The sequence below is a fragment of the Caloenas nicobarica genome, chromosome 11 (genome assembly GCF_036013445.1).
Source record: "Caloenas nicobarica isolate bCalNic1 chromosome 11, bCalNic1.hap1, whole genome shotgun sequence".
Taxonomy (NCBI): Eukaryota; Metazoa; Chordata; class Aves; order Columbiformes; family Columbidae; genus Caloenas; species Caloenas nicobarica.
Genome location: NC_088255.1, coordinates 1569504 through 1587228, shown reverse-complemented (window position 1 = coordinate 1587228; position 17725 = coordinate 1569504). Strand labels below are relative to the sequence as shown.

At 48.0% G+C, this 17725-nt stretch overlaps 1 protein-coding gene across 1 annotated transcript in view; it reads left to right on the top strand.

Annotated features, from left to right (window-relative positions):
• The first annotated feature begins 4592 nt into the window (after window positions 1–4592).
• Window positions 4593–17725, top strand: part of IQSEC1 (IQ motif and Sec7 domain ArfGEF 1) — a 332002-nt gene continuing 318869 nt past the window's right edge. The window contains exon 1 of the mRNA XM_065642481.1: window positions 4593–4618. The gene's annotated coding sequence lies outside the window, so the exon portion shown is untranslated. The remainder of the gene's footprint in view (window positions 4619–17725) is intronic.

Sequence of the window (17725 nt, the reverse complement as noted above, 5' to 3'; positions counted from 1 at the left end):
GTGTATATGCCTTAAAATATGGTCTGTAATTTTGTCATGCTTAGCTTGTGATATTTCAAATTATAAGCTGGTCAGGATAAAAACACAGCCTAGTCGTTCAAGTGCCATAAAAGATATACAGGTACCATGTGATGATGCAAACAGCACTCTAGAATAGAGTGCAGAGAACTCCAGAGTTGACATAGCTGGGCAAGTATTCTCCTTTTTTAGAAGAGCAAGTCTCAATATATTCCATTCATCTAAGAGAAAGTTAAATGGAATTTTGAACATATTTTACAAGAGATTATTGTGGAAAAGATTTTTGGTAGGAAAGGGCATAAGGAAGTTTTGTGCTTGTAAGTAGAAATTGGATATACGGGTGAGAGAAATAAGATGCTAAGTTTTAGCTGGGCTGTGTGTAACCAGGAGAGGGGAAAGAACAAGTCAGAAACACTACCGTTTCTAAAAGACTTCAGGTATTTTAAGGTTGTGCTGCCTTTTTTGTTGTTGTTGCTGGGGGTTTTCTTTGTTTGTGCTTTTATTTTTGCTTGTTTGTGCTTTTATTTTTGTTTGTTTGTTTTTTCTTAATACCTTAGAGCCAGGTATCAGTCTCATGGGCACCATAGAGCCTCCTGGGGCAATGGTCCAGGCCAGCAGAGTGATTTCTATCGCCTTCTTTCTCCAGGGAATCTCGAAAGTGTGCAGCACACGAGCTACAAAGAGCGTTGATTTCTCTGGTATTACGCAGCTGATTCCCCATCATCAACCCACTGGAGATGAACCAGCACTTCTGGGCGTGTGGTGAGTACACGGTTACGAGATAAGGAACGCGGCTCCCACAAATTGGGACACGTGAAAGAGGGCACAGAGATGTTAGGCACATGGTGTGAAAGAGGTTGGTACCTACTTATAAACTCTAATAACGGGATAAATTCTAATAGCAGGATAAAATTACTTAATGTCTAAACATGGTGCAGCAAAACCAAGGGGAGGGAGATAACTACAGGGAGGTGAAAGTAAGAGAGAGAAGTACAAACAAGAAAGAAGTGACTTCCAAGAGAATTTTGCAAGAGGGAGACGGAGGGCAGAGTTAAGATTGAGCACAAATCACTGCGTGACTTCTGGGTCTTGAGTTTTTATATTACACCGACCTAATTAATTTTACCGCAAAATACGCATCAGAGGCTTTTCCCTGGTCTTACTTTGAAAAATTACTTCAGCTGATTTCTCACCCATGGCATTGTTAGCCACACCAAACCACTTTTGAAATAGCGACATTTTATGCAGTACCATAAACTCAAAAAAAGACAAAACATCCAAGTTAGACAAGCATGTTGCAAGTACAAGGACCAGGTTTCATAACCAGACAGGCCAACATGCCTGATCTGTATCGGGCATCCAACGGCATACGGAGTCCTGCAGCAGCAGAGATGCCTCTCTGAACCCCCATCAGAATTTGGACCAGGCAAAGGAACAAATACCCCTACACTCACAAATGGTACTCGGCAGGGTATCGATTCACCAAAAAATACCAAGACTTGAGACAGCCTAAACTTGAGGCCATCCTAAGGTTTTTTTCCAAAGTGTGATGGGATATTTATGCCTTGCTAGTAACTAATTAGTAAGAGGATCCTACTTACTAACATTTCCTTTCATATTTAAATCTTCCTTGGCACTTTCCCAGACAAGAATTAACCATGTGCTGCTTAGCTTACACAAATGGACAGTCTGAGGTAAGATGTCAGCAAGTAATAAGAATGCTGGTTTGGTAATTTCCATATTTTAAAAGGATAGGCTTGATGTCACTTAATTTTCTGACTGAGCAAATCTGATCAAGCTGGATCTGCTTTTACAATCTGTCTGAGACAGAGAGATTGAATAGATTATTGATTTCATGAATATGCTTAGCTTCTAAGTTTACCTCTTCTCGTTAATTTACGGAGGGTGATGAAGCATTCAGGCCTTTGAGGCTCACAGACCAGTCCCCTCGGATGGAATACTCCATCCTGGTTCTAAATGCTGAGTGCCAGCAACATAGATTAATAAAACGCACCTGCCACACGGCCCAGGGAGCCCAGTGCCAACCCCAGGGCATTTCCCAGGGTTTACTGTAGTTTTCGGTCCAATTTATGGTTTCCTGGAAAAAGCGTTTCCAGTAGGTTTGATTTTCTCCATGTTATCTACGGGAAAGGACAAACAGGCGGATTTCTGACTGGCAAGTCAGGTTCATTATCTTGTTACTGCATCCTCTCAAACTCCCCTCCAAAATCAGCCAGACGAAAGGGAAGCTGTTATTCCTCAGCTTCTCTAACAAGAGTGTAAAACACAACTCTACCATTTGGGAACTGAGGCATGTTCTTGTAATCTGCAGAAGGAAGGAGGAAAGTAATCCCACCTTAAAGGGCTCTGCTTCTTTAGCGGTGTTGCATAGGTCCCATGAACTCGGTAATTTCTATTTAAGATGTCTTTCAAACAGCTACTAGTTGTGCTAACTGCTGCTGCTCCACTTCAGCTGTCCCTTCTGAGAAATGCCTAATAAGCTTTTATTGTCTGCAGATACATTAATGAGTTTTGAGTGTCTTACTTTGCATTTTATTTTGCATATAAGAAGCAAGTTCAGTTTCTTAATGTATTGATTTAACCCCTGACAAATATTCTGGCTGCCCCAAATACTACTATGCAGGTTACCTCAGTGAGATAGTGCGATAAGCAATTCTTTCCACGAAGAGCAAACTGGTCTTCAGCAAATATATTCTGAACAAATAGTATTTTGAAGAGAATAATTTTTAACAATTCTAATGAAAAATACTGATCAAGTTATTGGAAAAGCAGCTTGGCCTCTTCAAAGAGCAGCTAAAGACTTTGCTGTGAATTCATGATCCCCAGTAGGACTGGAGATTAGTCTTTCATGCATCAGTCACTTCGACAGTGGCAACAGCTCTTTGTCGCATATATCCAGAGCATCGTAACAGTTTTGCCGAGGCGGAGGGGGACAGGTTGGGACATACACCCTCTGCCTCAGAGCCCCATTGCCAAAGCTTCGGTCCCTCAGGCCAAGGCCAGGCGGGAGAGGCCCCAGCCTCGCCATGGCCACGGCTGCTGGTTGTCCCCTCTTCTCCCTCCGCTGAATCAGCCGCGCTCCAAAAGCGGCGCAGCCTGCAAACGCTAATAAGAGCTGACTCCACAAGAAAGGGTTTGTGCTTTAGTGACGGCAGAAACAACTGCTGTAAGAAAATTTTACTAATTGAGAACTTGCAAAGTTTAAAGGTGTAGAGAAGAGGTAGAAAAATGAGGAAAAAAAAAAGTCAGGAGATATTGAAAGGAAGGGAGGAGAAAAGCCTGTCTTCACCTTCCTGTCTTCTTCCTGCACTATCTCCCTCCGTTTCCCTTTCCTACTCCCTGTTTTTCACAAGCATTCCCAGCGTGCATTCACTCGTGATGATACAGGACCCAAATCTCAGCAGCCTTGCTTGGCTTGCTGCAACCTTAACGCGAAGCAGTGTTTCACCAACAGGGGTTTTACATGCCAAGGCTGCTGGCGGGCAAGGCAGAGGGCTCTGCTGCGGCCGTTCGCGCGGCTCTGACGGGGGGCACACCGCCGGCCAGCCCCCACCTCCGAGGGAGCCGACACCCCGGTGCCGTTTAACGATAAATAAGCGTTCCCCAGAGGTGCCAGGGAAAAGCTCTGCTCTCCTCTCGGCTCCCGCAGACCGGGTTCCCCGCATGGCTGCCCTACAGCACCTGCCTCCGCGCACAACGCGCGTCTCCCCGGCCCCTCCGCACCCCGCACCGCCGGCCAGGAGCGCTCCGCACCCCGCACCGCGCACCCCTCCGGGCTCGCCCCAGCGCGGGATGCGCCGCTCCGAGCCCGCTCAGCCGCGGCTACTTAAAGCGCATCCCCAGCGGCAGCGCCCACCGCGGCCGAGGCGGCAGCGCGGCCGGCTCCGGGGCAGCCGGGCAGCCGCAGCCTCCCATGCCCGGCTGCGAGCTCCGCGGGGGCGCTGCCAGGCGGCGGGCTGAGGCGGCTGCGGCTCTGGCAGGGCGGGACAGCGCCCGTGCGCCAGCGGCGGCGGGGCTCCGGGCGGCGGCGGCGGCTCCGGCCGGCAGCTCCGCAGCCCCCACCGGCCCTGCCCTCGCTCGGCGCGGGGAGCCGAGCACCAGCAATGGCGGCTCGGCCGAGGAGCCGCTGCGCGCCGCTCCCACGCTCGCCTGGGCAGCCGCTGCTTTAGGAGGGGAAGAGCGGAGCTCGCAGGGGGGCTGGTTTCCGGCGGGTTATTTATTTCTTCCCTCTCGCTTAAGTTCCCAGCGGAGCGGGCTGGCCGGCACCTGCGCCCCCCACCTGCCTCTCGGAGGGTGAAAGGTGTGGGGAGGCCATGGAGAGCCCGGCGGAGAACCCCAGCAAGGCGGCGGAGTACCTGAAGGAGCTAAACAAGATTATTGAGACGCAGCAGGAGCTGCTGGAGAAGCAGAAGCGGAGGATAGACGAGCTGGAGCAGCAAGTGGCCAAGTTGTACCACGAAAATGCGTGTCTCCAGGACGAGCATCACCGGCACCTGGCCACATGCAGGCTCCAGCAGGGCGTCCCCCCCGCGTACCCGGGGGCGCTGAGCGCCATCCAGGAAAACGCAAAGCACGAAAAGTAAGCGCTGCCCGGGTTTGTTTGCCCTTTCTCGAGGAGGGTGTTTTCTGTGGCGGGGCTTTCCTTCCCCTTCGTGTCCTGCCTTCGGTTTCCTAAAGCTGCCCCGCGTACGAACCCTGGGAAGCAGCGGGACTCCCTGCAGCGTGTGCCCGGGAGCGAGCTCCGGTGTGCTCGGTGGGCAGCTCGCCGCGGAGGGGGCGGCCTGAGCCTCTACACCCCGGCCCATCGGGATGCCGGTGCCTCGCCGGTTCTGTAGTCGGGACCCCGTAAAGAACGGGCCCTGGGGGGTCCGAGCAGCGGCAGCGCGGCCGGGGTCTCCCCCGGGCAGGCTCCTCTGCCCTCCCCTGTGCTGATACCTTTCCCTGCGGCCGCCCCTGCCCTCCCCGGCCGGGACCCCGGCAGCTCTGTGCGCTCGGGGATACCCCGGGCACGCCGCCCCCCCCCGGCACCGCAGCACTGACGGGCGTTGGGAGGAGTGGGGCGAGCTCTGCCCTTCTCCCCGTGGCCTGTTCCCGGCCGGTTTCAGTGCTGTGGCCACCCCGGCGAGCCGCTCGCCCCTCGGGGGGCGCGGGGATGAGGCCCCGCGGGAGATGCCCCGCGGGTGCTCCCGCGGCCGTGCCTGGAGCGGCCGCGCTCCCGCCGCTATCGAAAGTGACCCGGGGAGGGGTCAGTAAACATTGGCCGCTCGCCACCGTGCAGGCTGAGCCGTGCCCCTGGGAACTCGCCCGTTTCGGAGACGCGTTCGCTCCCGGCCTTTGCGTCTATTTCCAGCCTTTATAATCTGTAATTAATCGCGTTCTTCATTACAGCGTACGGAAAGCTGCTTAATTGCGCGCGATTCTTAAGTAACAGGAATTCAAGAATAGCAATAACTAAAGTCGTGCCGCTTACCCGACGTGTTTCTACTTATGGAAAAGTATTTAAGGCTTAGTTTTACTTGAGTGGAGTGGGAAAAACATGCATCATATTAAGAGCCCACTTCGCTGCTCTGGTACAAGACAATGGGCTATTTGTAAGCCGGTGCACTCGAATTCCCTGGGTTTCTAAATCAGCAGACGGCAGTTCCCTTCTGCCCCGAGCCGCCGCTTGCAAGGAGGGACCGCCCGCCGAGAAACGCCGCTGGCCGCTGCGGGCGAGCGGGGAGCGGGAGCCGCTCGCCAGCCTGTGCCGGGGGCTGCGGGTGCTCGGGGCTGCTGGGCCAGCGCTCCGCGGAGCGGGGCCGCCCGTTCCGCCGCAGCTCCGGCCGTGCGCCCGGCCTGGGGGCGAAGGGGACCGCGCGGGGCTCCCTCCCGGCCCCGCTGCTCCGTGCGCTCTCGGCCGCGTCTTCCTTCCCAAGGCCCCCCGGGGGGAGGACCTGCGGGACGGCGGGCTCCGAGCGAAGCGGGGAACTGCCGCGGCTCCTCGGAGCCCGCGCTGACCGCGGCCGTGCCCCCAGCGGGACGGTTATGGGGGTCGGAAGCGCCGCTGCTTGCGCTGAAATCGGTTTCTTAGCGTACTGGTGTGGAGGTTGGAGATGTGGAAAGGGGTCGTTGCTTGCTCAGTGCCCCTTTGCCTGCTCCTGTTCCCCAGCGCCTTGCACCTGGCTGGTGTAGCAGAGTGGAAAGGGAAGCAACTCTTCCCCACCAGGTCCCTTCCTGCTCTTAAAGTGTTAATACTTTTTTTTTTCCCTCTGATGCTGGAGTAATAATTTTAGGCTTTTTTATAAACAGAGATGTCTCTATGAAAACTAAGCAAATAGCTCCTTAAACAGACTGTAAACAGACCTTAAACAGATAGCATATGCTGTCACTTAACAATCAGTTCTCTTGCTACAAGGAGTAAGAGCTATTTCCAGAAAGTCTGGAATATTTACATGAATCCTACCCCATGCATCCATGTCCAGTACCCGAGGATTTTTTGTGGCTGTACTTCTAGTGCAAGACATCAACTCAGCTATCTTGTCCCATTTATCTCTTGCAAACGACATTACTAAAAATTGTACAAATGGCTTGCCTTGTTTGATAATATTTCTCCAGCCCAAGACTCATTTGCAGAGCCCTCTTTGTGCAGGCAGCTCTGGGGACTCGGAGGCTTTTAAGTCTCTTAACTGGATTTCATGCTGGGATCAGAATTAATCTGGGATATTTATGGCAGACTTGTATTGCTTTGAGGCATAGCCTGCAGGGCTCGGTGGGGAAGCGGGGAGACAAGCCTGGTCCTGGGCTGGGCCCTTTGCCTAGGTGTGTGTCTGTGGGGAGACAGATTTTCAGGGCCACTTCGATCTGGGGAATGTAGCCCACCCCCCAATCATCCTGTGTCTGTCCGTGTCATCCCCCTGCCTTTGCGAGGAGCAAGGCTGGCCCTTTCCCCAGAGACGCTGCCTCTGGGGCTTGGAGGGTCTCACCTGGGGCTCCCCCCTGCACCAGGTGGGGGCTGTGGCGGCAGCTGATGAGGCTTCAGCTGGCTGGGATCAGGGTCGAGAAGCCAGCCACAGGATCAGTTTGCTCTCTAGCTGGATACAAGAGATAGAGGAAGTCTTGGAAAACAGAAAATACCCTTGCTTTAAAGTCTTCTCCCAGTCCCACAGTTATCTTGGCTTTCTGCAAACCGAACGTGCACGTTCTGGGTGTCTGTAGCTTCCCATTCGGAAGCTCAGTCTTGGTGCCCCCAGAATTAAATGTCACATGCATCTTGCATATGTTTGGGTGGGGAATGAGGATCCCTCGTAGCTGAAGTTCAGTATCAAAGGTTGGTGGTGCTTGCTCTGGGCATCTCTTCCTTACCCTCAGTACTTCAAAGCTGACAGGGTTGGAATCCTTCTTAAAGGGAACTGGGCTTCTCTTAGCCAAATGCTCAAAGAAATCAGTACTTCTAGAAACTCATCTGTAGTGCTTGTACCTTGAGACTTGAATAGTTTTTTCTGAACTGCTCAGACTCCAGTCTCTGCAGCAGTTCACCCTGTGTCAAGTGGACGTGGATCACTGATGCTGGAGTGTCAGGACAGCTGTTTCCTATTACCAGCTGGTGGTTAACTTGTATGATACAAAGGGAGGCATGGAAACGTTATACAAGATGCTTATGGTTAGTTCTTATAGTTAATAAAAGATACTTAATAAAAAGTAAAAACAAAACAAAACAAAACAACCAACCCAAACACCACCACACAAAAAGCCCCACAAGTCCTGAAACATTTGAGTTCATACAAAGGTAAGAATATAGAGCTGAAGACTGATTAAGTAACTTGGAAAAGCCGGCATGTTTTGTAGAAATTCTTTAGCTAGATTTCTTGTGGGGTGGGGAAGTGTTAGTGAGCCCTGTAATAGATTTCTGAAAGAAGAAGAAAAAAAAAAAAAAAGAAAAAAACCAAAACAAAACCCAAACCCAACAGTCCAGGAAGGTAAAAATATTCTGGTTTGTGTCCTTCCAAAAAAGGAGCAGAGTAGAAAGGCAGTTTGTTTTGTGTAGGCTGCCCTCTGAGGGGAGAAGAGCGGAGGGTGCAGATGTGCTCCTTATCTTGCAAGGAGGATATACCAGAAAAGGCTTGGTGCTGTTCCACTTAATTTTGTAGTAATTTGCTGAGTGCAAATTAGTCTTAAAGTCTACAAGTGGAATTGAGGATAATTAGTTGATTACAAGGCTTTGTTAGATGTAATGAATCAGCATGTTACAGATAACAATAAGTATTTAACTCATTAGGTTGCATAAGACTAATTTTTGTTTAATCCATTTCATTTAACATCTGAGAAAACAGCAAGAACTTCTAAAACTCACGTCCTCAGTGTAAGGAAGATGTGTTCAATGCATTCACTTTGGTAATGCACCTTTTTGTGTGAATACGTAGAAATCAATGAACTGGGTGTTCTCAAATCTATGTAAGTACAATTTTTCCAGCTCTGACAAGTCAACAATGGCATGTTAGCAGCTTGGGGAGTGATAGTGGTACTTAACCTAATCAAGTTAAAAACTGCTGCTTTCCACTGAGGACACTGAGGAAGTGCCTGGTAAGGGTTGGAGCGGGAGGTGGAGGATAATTGTCTGCTAAGATGGAACGATCTTAGAGGGCTGTTATTTGCAACTCAGTCTGAATTCTGCACCTGGCCTGCCTGATTTATTTTTAAATGAATCTAGGGCTGGCTTTGTTCTGCAGGGGGAAAAAAAAAAAAAAAGTCACAATTCAGAGCTCTAAAAAATCCTGGCTGTGTTTGGAAGATGCTCTGAGCCGAGGTGTGCTCGGTGCAAGCTGGTGAGTGGAAGTTGTTGCTCCGGTGATGGTCACATGCGGAGGCTGCGCTCTGGCCTACATAAACCCAGCCTGTGGCTTTGCGTGTGGCTGCTGGCACCGAGCGCTGCCCTTGCACACAGGCTCAGCGGGAAGCCAAAGATTGCATTAGTGTAGAGACCAGCCTGACTGTTATTTTTTTTTTTTCCCCCCTCCAGAGATGTTCTTTACTGAGACAGACAGTTAATATGACGTAAATCTTATTTCATTGCCTCTGTTGCTCTTGAAGAGCAGCTTGTTTTTGTTTGCTTTGGCAAAGCAGAGGTAGCCAGCATCTGTTAAAGGATGCTCATGTTTGGGCAAGATTTCGCTTTTTCTGCCTTCCTGTCAACAAGGATGTAGATGAAAGTGCTTTTCTTAGGTCCTCGTTCCCAATCAGCTGTGTGGGAAAGTGCGATTTGTGACTGGGAGTCTTGCTGGAAGAATCAGCAGTAGAAATGCAGTTATTTCTAAAAGATGCACCTCTACCTATTTAGTTTATTTTGCTCGTGAAGAACATATTTATGTCTAAAATGAACAGTGTGCTACCACAGTGTGCTACATATTCTGTCAGTCCAATAGCAGATAGGGATGATGGCATTCTGAGGTTGGGCAGAATGTAAACTGGCATCTTCAAATTAGCTTAAAACAATTCTGCTCATTTTATTTTCAATACATAACTGGAACAGGGTGGCTACTGAGGTACGAGAATAAGGATTTGACGCTGAAGGGAGTGCTTTTGCTTTTGCAGCGCTCATCTCGGCATCCTCCATGTGGTTTGGACATCGGCAGATGAGTGAGCATCTCTTAGAACAGGCATTTGTTGTTCTGGCAGACTGCAGGAGGTCAATAGCGGGGACATGTATAATGAGACCTGAACTTGCTAACTAAACTCAACTACGTTATTTTGGATCTCTGGAATATTGGCGATTTCTTGTACTTAACATCTGCAAAGTGATAACATGTAAAGACATTTGAAAATGGATGTATAAGTAATAAAACAGTATCAAAAAAGGAGGGGTTGTGCAAAAACCACAGCAATAACAAAATACTATGCTGGTATCAAGAAAGTTTCTGGAAGTTAGAGGAGTGAGGAAAAGATATGGTCTGTAAAGAAAACAACAAAACCACGTGCTATTTTGGGAGAGGAAAACCAGTGCAGCAGAAGGTAACCTGTCCTATAACACAATGTGATTAAAGATGATTTCAAAACTCAAAATCAAGCGAACCTATCCCATTTCAAGCAAACTAGGCCTAAAGAATTATAAGTACTCAGTGGATGTGAAATCCTTCTCTAACGAAGCCTTTTATTCTGCTGACGCAGAACACAACTTAGGAGCTTCCTACCTTCGGAGTTGTTGTCTTCTGAACTTTAAGCACAAAGTATGGTTTGGTACTAGTTAGTGCTTTGATGTGCTTTGACAGTGCAGTTGGATAAACCGAGCTTCCTGTTGAGTGAGAGATGCTAAACTTTGGCCTTTTCCACCTAACGCAGCAAACTTTTGGGAGAATGCGAAGCACTGACATACGTGTTTCTGAATCTGATTTGCAGTCTTGTTAGCCTGGTTATTTGCATAGGAAGACAAATCGCCATCAGTCCTTAGGGAAAGTGTCTTCTGGCAAAAAGTTGCAGCATTTTGAAAACTTGAGGCAAAATATATCGCGCTCAGAAAGTATCTGTAGGAAGAGCTTATTCAATGGCAGATCACAGGAACTATGAGGAAAAAAGAACAAGGTATTTCAAGGTATTTTCTTACAGCATCCTGATGGGGAAGTAAATTATTAAAATAGTAAATTATTAAATGCTTCTTGCAAGTAGCATCTCAAAAAGCTTAATTTCATTTTCTACACCCAGTAAAGCTAGGTGGCTTTTATTTATTCATGTGCTGGTCAGTGATGCTAAACCAGAGCTGCTGTGCTGCCTGCCAGACCGTGGCCTTTAGACGCTGAGTTTCTGTGAGGAGCAGCTGCAGAAGTACACGGCTTCCTCCGGGACTTTCTCAAGGGTATGAACCTGCTTAGGAACAGCCCCAGGTGCCTCCTCTGCACTTCCACTTTTGACCCTTTTTAATTCGTGGCCCCCTGTGTGGTACAGCTGCGCAGACCTGTGGGAGCATCGCAGTACACTGAATTTCCCTTGAGTTTATGGCTCGTTTGGGATTACAAGCCCTAATATGGGAAGAGTTGCCTGTCAGGTAGGTGGCCTGTACCCGGAGGAGTCACAGGTTTGTTGTTTCGAGCCTTTTTCCGAGGGCTCCTGTCCGGTGCATGTGGGTGGCGGGTGAGGGGGCGGCTGGGAAGCTGCTTAGGTGAGTGGATTTTGCAGGCCAGAGGTGCTTCCTGATACACAGCCCACACTTGCATTATTCTAATTTGATCCCACCATTCCTCCTCATACCCTCACTATTATGTTAATTCCACCTTTTTGTGCGTGCGTTTTGCAGCCTGCAGATACTTTTAGGCTGTTCTTGCCAGCACTCCTGTCCTTCATCTTAGCTCAGCGAGCCTGTGAATGAGTTGTCATAATTGCGTCCTGCCTTCATCCTTGCCTAATTGTACGATTTTTCTCAGCGGAGTTGCTGAATTGGAAATTTGGACAATCCGAGCAGGCTTGGATTGATTTGAAGAGGGGGGATCTGCTGGTCCTTTCGGTTGGGTTTTAGGTCTCTGGTGGCTGCTTTTTCTCCCTCTCTTTGCTTAGGGGGCTCCTGTGCAGATTCTTCCCGGTATTTCTGTGGGACGCTGGAATTCAGAGCTGCTGCAGTTCACTGTGTTCCAGTGGTGGAAGACAGGCTGGTTTGTGCTGGCTAGAAATCTGCGTGAGAATTTGTTACTCTTTTGCAGCCATTACCATGGTATTGTGAGGAAGGACAGAAGTAGGAGGTGTTTCTCCAGTCCCATCTGGTGACCTGGTGTTTGTCCTTGGCAAAACTAAGCACCGATAATGATTGCTGTTTTACAGATGGGCGAGTCAATGTTAAAGTTAACGGTCGTCTCTTAGCAGGTTATTCAGAGGTTTAGGTGAAAAATTATTGCATTAAATATCGAACTCAAGCAAGCTCTTTTAAAACCCTGCGTTCCTTCATTGCCATATACCAACCGGTGTGTTTTTAATGATATTATTTCTATGGTTAGTGTAGGGAAACACTAATAATGTCGCAGCAGAGTGGCCAAAATATTGAAACGCTGCAAAACGGAACCTGAATACCTGAGTCCCCTGTTCTTCAGACAGCCAGGTATTGAAAGAAGCCTTTTTGTTGATCCCGCCGCGCTGAATTCTGGCTGGGTGTCAGCCCTCCCCATGCCAGAAGAGCCGCGGTCCAGGCTGGGGGGCTCCTGCTCCCTCTGCCGGCTCGGTTTGGAGCTGCTCCTCTGGGGATGCGTCTCTATACTTTTCTCTATAGACATGCAGTGTAGAATCTGCTTTTGAATGGCAGCGCCTGTGCTACTTTTACATCTCTCCAAAGCGCTGGAATGACTGCTGTGAATGTGGCTGAAGATTTCTCATGAGTTCTTTCGTCTAGCGTCTTAAAGGGCAGAGGTAAATGTTCCTTTCAAATAGGACTATTTAAAAATATACATAGAAACTACTCTGCTGTAAGGCATCCGTGTAGATGGAATGAGTCTTAGTGCTGTGTTAGATGAGAAACATACTGCTACTGAGTTGCGCTCTCTATAGCAATTGATTGAAACATAATATACATTATTTGCCTTTTCAGAAGATTTCTAGTCAGACGCCCCCAACAAACATGAGCAAACAAAGACATACGTGTAATACATCCTTTACTGCACCATGGTAATTCGGATTTACTAAGTGTATTTGTTGCGAATAACTGGACAAATAAAGCAGAGGAAGGAAGGTGGGGAAACGACCCTGCTTTCCTCTTTAAAAATTTAGGATGCAGGTGGGAACTCATGTCTGTCAGAGTTTCTCCATCTTTGCTGGGTTTCTACTGGCTGAAAATAACAGGCAGGTGCTGTGGATCGCACCTACTTAAGAGCTTTTAATTACTCTCTTTGGGCGTTGGAATGTGTAGGTGTAGGGTGAACAGAGGGAAGTTTTGTTGTTAGAACACAGCCAGGCCCCCCGAGCCCTTTTCCCAGGTGGTGGGGCCGGGTTGTCCCATCTCGGGACTGTCAGCTGGTGCTCCATAACCGCACTGGAAGGGACAAGCTCTGAGTTGTGGAGGGTCTTGGCCTGGAACCTGTTAAAAATTTCAGCTTAGTGGAGCCTCTTCCCTCCAGGACATGAACCACCGTTGTGTGGACATAGTTTTCACAGAATCACAGAATGTTAGGGATTGGAAGGGACCTCGAAAGATCATCTAGTCCAATCCCTCCGCCAGAGCAGGAACACCTAGGTGAGGTTACACAGGAAGGCGTCCAGGCGGGTTTTGAATGTCTCCAGAGAAGGAGAATCCACAACCCCCCTGGGCAGCCTGTTCCAGTGTTCTGTCACCCTCACTGAGAAGAAGTTTCTTCTCAAATTTAAGTGGAACCTCCTGTGTTCCAGCTTGAACCCATTACCCCTTGTCTTACTGTTGGTTGTCACCGAGAAGAGCCTGGCTCCATCCTCCTGACACCCACCCTTTATATATTTATAAACATTGATGAGGTCACCCCTCAGTCTCCTCTTCTCCAGGCTAAAGAGCCCCAGCTCCCTCAGCCTTTCCTCATAAGGGAGATGCTCCACTCCCTTCATCATCTTTGTGGCCCTGCGCTGGACTCTCTCCAGCAGTTCCCTGTCCTTCTGGAACTGAGTTTTACCAGCATGTTTTCAAGGAAGAGAAGAACTTGACCATCTAATGCGGTTTTTGTTTTTCTTGGCCGCCTCTGTCAGTTCTCTGTCCACTTGGGCAGCGCTTTCCTCTACTGTGAAGATGGCTTATTAGTTCTGCTACTCAGTTTCTACAACTGTGCCTCTTTTTGTATTCTTTTTATTGGCTATATCTAATATTTAGGTGTAAACGTGAGCAGCATAAGGTCTGCGTGTGTCAAAATGACTATTGATCAAGGTGAGATAATGACCCACTTTCTGAATTTTTTACTACTGTGCATTTGCACTAACACTTAAAACAATCTTTTCAGGGTCGTATCTGGAGTCTCTAGGGTATCGTATTTGGATGTTGGCAGCCTCTGTTTGGAATCTGCTGTTTTATTTTTTGTGGGGTGGATGGAGTTTTGTAGCACTTCTAACAATCATCCACCGGTTCTCCTGAATTAACGCTGCCATGGTAAACAAATCCCTACCCAATTTCCAGGCTGCCAGTGGTGAACCAGTATGCACCAAGCTGTATACTTGAAGAAGCTTGAATTACTGGCAAAATGAGTTGGTTTTAATGTATTTTAATATATTTTCTGAGGCTAAACCTACTATTTGTGCCGCCCTCTGTTAATTTCTCCCACCCCAAGCAGTTTAAGTTCCCCGAAATAAATATTTCATTTTGCTGCGTTCAGCCCTCTGCTACCTTGTGATCAGATTCCAGCTGCTGGGAGGACTTTTCTCCTGCGTTTTTCCGTCGTGGGGCAGTGGACAGACAGCTCTGGAGAGCCAGGGAGTGTGGTGCTGGTACTGGCTCCGAAGGGACCGCGGGGCCTTGGGGACACAAGCTGAAGTTCTCTGTGCACAGCTGGGTGTGCTGGGGTGCCACGGGGCTCATCGTAGGGCCCAGGGTGTGCGAGAGCTGTTTCCTGAGGTTAATTACAGATGACACTTAGTCTGGCAGTTGCTCGACGGGTTCGAGGTTGAATTAGAGAATTGAACAGCGGCGCTTTAGCGCGATCAGCCGGTGACTTGGGGGGGCCCCACGTGCCGCCTTTCCTCACAGGCTTCGGTCGCTCTTCTGTGCTCCCGAAAAGTCAGGAAAGCAGGAGGAGGAATCCAGCTTGGGTGTCCTACACAATATAGAAGATTGATTTATTTATTTTAGTCCTTAAGGTTATTGCCTCAGTCAAATTACTGTTGAAATAGTCTTTAAAACTCACAGCAAGCAAATTTCATCAGCCTTAAGCAAACACTGTAAGGATCCCCATAAAACAAGGGTTGTTCTGTAGCTTGGCTTCTGCTCCGGTGAAAATGGAGTGTCTCCAGGTTGGAGTTACTCAGAGGTGGATATTTGTCGTGCCCAGGAGACACCATTGTAACCGAAGAAGAATCTCTTTGAAGTTCTGACTGCATTTAAATTAGGAGAGCAGTGATTGATCGTTATTGAAATAATACGGCATACTGGCACGGTACCTCCTGTATGAAGGTGCAAAGGGAGAGTGTCAGCCTGAACGTCTGCAGTGCTGCTGCCCCAGCGAGGAGCCCAAGGGCGATCCTTGTCCCAGATGTGACCTGCTGCTTGGGAGCAGCACCGGGGCACAACAGTTTTTAGCAGTGGATCAGCAGACCTCAGTATCTAGTGGGGGCTGGTTACAAATAAGGAATGGGACACGCTAATAATACAAGGTGAACATGACCTCTGCTCACTTGACTAGTCTAAGTTGTCTCTATTTCAGAGGTTCACTGAGCAACGCTTTGGTTTTGATTGTCTTTCTATGGATGTAATTGTTCTTGGCTCATGCTTGGGGAGTATAAAATTTTCTGTTTGGTTGTCTTCTGTGCACTCCTGGAAATGCAGCGAAATGTCAAGGGTGCGTGTGAGAGATTCTAGGCAAGCCGTTGTTTTCCAGTTTAGGTTCAAGCATGTCACATCATTCTGCAATTTTGATCTCTTAGCATGGCTTTTCTGAATTTAGAAACTCACCTTTCACAAGAACGAAGAATTTTTGAGAAATGAAAAGCAAGTAAAAACCTTCTAGTGTATTGTAATATATAACAGTGCTCTTTTAACATGGTTTCTTGGTAAGGTAGATGCATATAGCATTGAGCCTTAAAGGCTTCTAGGAATTTCTTGTGCACTCAAGCCTGTCGAGCGGTAACTTATGTTTATTCTGCAGATGAGCTCTTTTATATTGCGCTAAGAGCTGAACCGTGTAGGTGCCACTTTTGCTCTGTGCACATCCCTTGCAGTGAAAGGTCTGCGTCTGCAGCTGGGATGTTGTAATTCTGCTAAATTCAGAGGGACCTCTTAGCGATTCTGGTCATGCTGGCTGCAGTGGAGGGATTGCAGGGAGCCCAGCTATCATTCTTCTTTATTCTCACTGCTTACCTTGCTACATTCACTTCATCTTCCTTTCACCAGTGATTTCAAAGAAGAGTTTGGTTCAGACTACATTCTGCTTGGTAGTCTTTTGTTCCCTGAGCAGTTTCCGTAGCGAGGCAGACATGTATTCCTCCAGAAATGAAATTTAAGCCATGTTATTCAAATCCAAACCACCTCGATATATCATCATTTTAAATGTTTGTCCTGAGTGTCAGGATCCACTGGTGCCGTGGAGCCCGAGGTGTGTGTGTGTGGTGTGCCATACGTACGCACTGCATTTTAGACTCTTTCTTTCTTTGGATTATGCGGTGGTGTCCTTTGTTCAGGAGCAGATGGGGCTATTGATGTTAAGGGTCCTCATGCTGAACAGTAAAGCAAGAATTCACAGCAGTAGGAACATCCCTTTGGGTTTTTACTCACTTCTTGTTCTGATTAATGGTTTCTCTTTGTGGAGAATAGGTGTATTTTGACTTTTTTTCTTGTGTTCCATCTTTGTATATAGGCCCATAACAAACATTTGTTAAATCTTGTTTTCAAGTTGGGGAAAGTGTCTACACTTCAAAGAACATCTGCTCTAATCTGTTGTTTTTCCTGCTTAGCTTTCTGCTTCAGCTAGGCAAGTGTGTGGATGGTGATTCTCAAACTGTAACAACATCAGTAAAATTTAGAGGTAGAACTAAACATTCCTGATGTTTGTCTTGATGTTTGAAAAGACAAAAATGGCCTATATCATTTTGTCTTAATTCATGCACATAGCTTAGATAACTGTGTAGTGCCACAGAAGTTTCAGGCTCTAGTTACAGAAAAGTAAAAGGGTTATGTCCGACCCTTCCTATTGCTGGCATATTTACCTTTATGAAGTAAATAGTTGGGAGGATTTTCCTCTTCATGTAGCATAGTCTTATCTTCTATTGATCTCCCCTATTGAGAAACCTGAAGTGGGAGGTATTTACATGCAGGGGGTAGGGCTGTGATCTAATGCGAACGAACTAGCTAGATTTGAATAAGGTAAAATCTATATTCGGCTTTCAGGCTTGATTCTATTTTAAGCTTTTAATTGAGTCCACCACCTCTTGAGTGCCTGAGGTTGTCATGTGTTGAGAGAATGGCTTCGTCTTGCAGAAAAGGAGAACTTTTTTCTAGTTTAAGGCTGTAACACTAGTGCTAGCGCGACATTAACACTCACACGGGATGCTCACACTGCCTTGTGTGTTTGTGGGATGTGCGGCTGTGCTCCTCATGTGTTTGGAGGTATAAATACCAATGGGGGAAGGAGGGAGAGTTGGTAGCACAGGATGATAATCCGAGCGCAAGAACTTGTTATCTGTGAACTTTTCCTGAATGGCTTGGGAAGAAAACTTTGAAGGCGGTGATCTGAGACTCTTCTGAGACCGTGGGGGTGAGTCAATAGCTACTCCTGGCTTGCAGGGTTACGTGCGGGCAGCTGGGAACTCTGCTACCTGAAAAGGAGGAGGCAGGGAAATAACTGCTGCTCCTGCTTTGCCCAGTTGCTGATGTTGTACCCTTTAGGTTTCCTGGTCTTGCTGCTTAAAAAAAGGCATAGCTGGACTTGAATCTGAATCCTCTGTTAAGCAGCATAGGCTGCTTTTAATCCTAAAAAAGTGATTTCCATGCTGGAATCTCTCCATAGCAATATGATTAAAGGGGGCTTTGGTTGTGCACAAGCGTTCAAGCTGTACAGTCTTCTGTCTAGTATTAACT